The 1520-nt window shown below is 55.1% G+C and overlaps 1 protein-coding gene across 1 annotated transcript in view; it reads left to right on the forward strand.

Annotated features, from left to right (window-relative positions):
- CAPN15 (calpain 15) overlaps positions 1–1520 on the forward strand; it is an 82794-nt gene that overhangs the window by 71737 nt on the left and 9537 nt on the right. The gene's annotated exons all lie outside the window — the stretch shown is intronic.

Here is a 1520-nt window from a genome sequence, read left to right on the forward strand (position 1 = left end):
TGGGGGGCAGCTGGGGAGCTCACCTGCCCCCCACCTCGGCGGGGCCTGGGGACACGGGGTGCCAGCCGGGGGGAAACAGCCCCCACCCGGCCACCCCCAGCAGGGGCTCAACTGGGGCAGGAAAGAGGGACGAGCTGTAAGTCCTGCCATTTCCATTTGCTTTGGGGGCTGGATGGGGTGGGCAGGGGGTGGGAGTTGCCAGAGGCAGCCGAGGGTCTGAGGGTCCGGGCAGGGGAATGAAAACCCACCAAGGACCTGGAGGGGGGAAACATTCCCCCCATAAACCCAACATTTTCCCATCACTTTTGTATTCTCCCCCCCAAAAATAAGCCATCCCAAAGCCCAGCAATGTGCAGCAGCCAGGATGGGCTGGGGAGCAGCAGCCAGGATGGGCTGGGGAGCAGCAGCCAGGATGCAGCCACGAGATGCGGGAACTGCAGGAATGGGCAGCAAAACCTCTGGGTGCAGGGCTGGGATCATTTCCAAACGATGCTCTTTGATCCACTCTCTTCACGAGCTTGTAACTCCTTCTTACAAAAGGCACTCAGCACCGGGGAGGTCATATGGGGCCTTTCTGCTTGGGTTCCTCTCCTAATGACACGTCCCGGTGCCTTCGCCAGGAATTTGCTCCCGCGAGTCTCTCACAATAGAAAGTTTGAGGTGGATTTTTTTTTTGGACCGTTTCCCCGCGACCGTGTGGTGGGTTGCAGAGCTCTGGCTTGGCTTCTCCCTGAGAAATTGAAGTGATGCTTCTGGAACCAGCCCGGGTGGGCAGAGAGGACAGGTTCACTTCAACATGCATTGACCTCTCTGTATGATCACCCAGCAGAGCAGTGGTTTTCTGCAGGCTTGGAGATGGGAGACGTGTTTGCCATTGGGAGAAAGAAATACTGACAGGAATAAATACAGGGGAAGGGTGAAATTTAGCAGTCTGGTAATATTAGCCATGTTATCTGTAATTTTTTTTATTTTTTTTTTTACCTCTAAATCCTTCTTAATGGGAGCAAAAATTAATCGGAGCTGCTGAGTTGAAGGGGGTTGGTTATTGAAATGGTGTCGACCAGGAATGGTGTCTCCTCATGCTGGACAACAGTGTTCACAGTCATTTCAGCAACTAAATCAAGAGGTTAGGTAATAAGGATCAGCTTGTTGGGTTGGTTTTTTTAAAAAAGGCAAGGAAATGAGGTCAGTGAGTCCCCAAGGTGCATTGTGGCCCTGGCAAACCCTGGCACGGGGATGGGCAGAGGTTTTGGGCATCTGCTGGGTGCTGGTCTGCACTTTGGGGCACCTGCTGGGTGTCACAGGGTCACCCTGTGCCCACCCCGTCCCACTCCCCAGCTTTCAAGGGCTTTCTGTGGGAATCCAGGACAGGAGCCTGTGAGGATGTGTCACCACCCACCCCCCTGGCTCTTCTCACCCCTTCCCCAACCCTCCCCTGGCACTTCAGAGCCCTGCCCGACCCAGAGGCAGTTTGTGGGGACCCAGGTTTGAAGGGGGGGAGGCAGAAAATAAACCCACCT

This window comes from Chaetura pelagica, unplaced genomic scaffold (assembly GCF_000747805.2).
Source record: "Chaetura pelagica isolate M959 unplaced genomic scaffold, ChaPel_1.0 scaffold64, whole genome shotgun sequence".
In the NCBI taxonomy this organism is placed as follows: domain Eukaryota; kingdom Metazoa; phylum Chordata; class Aves; order Apodiformes; family Apodidae; genus Chaetura; species Chaetura pelagica.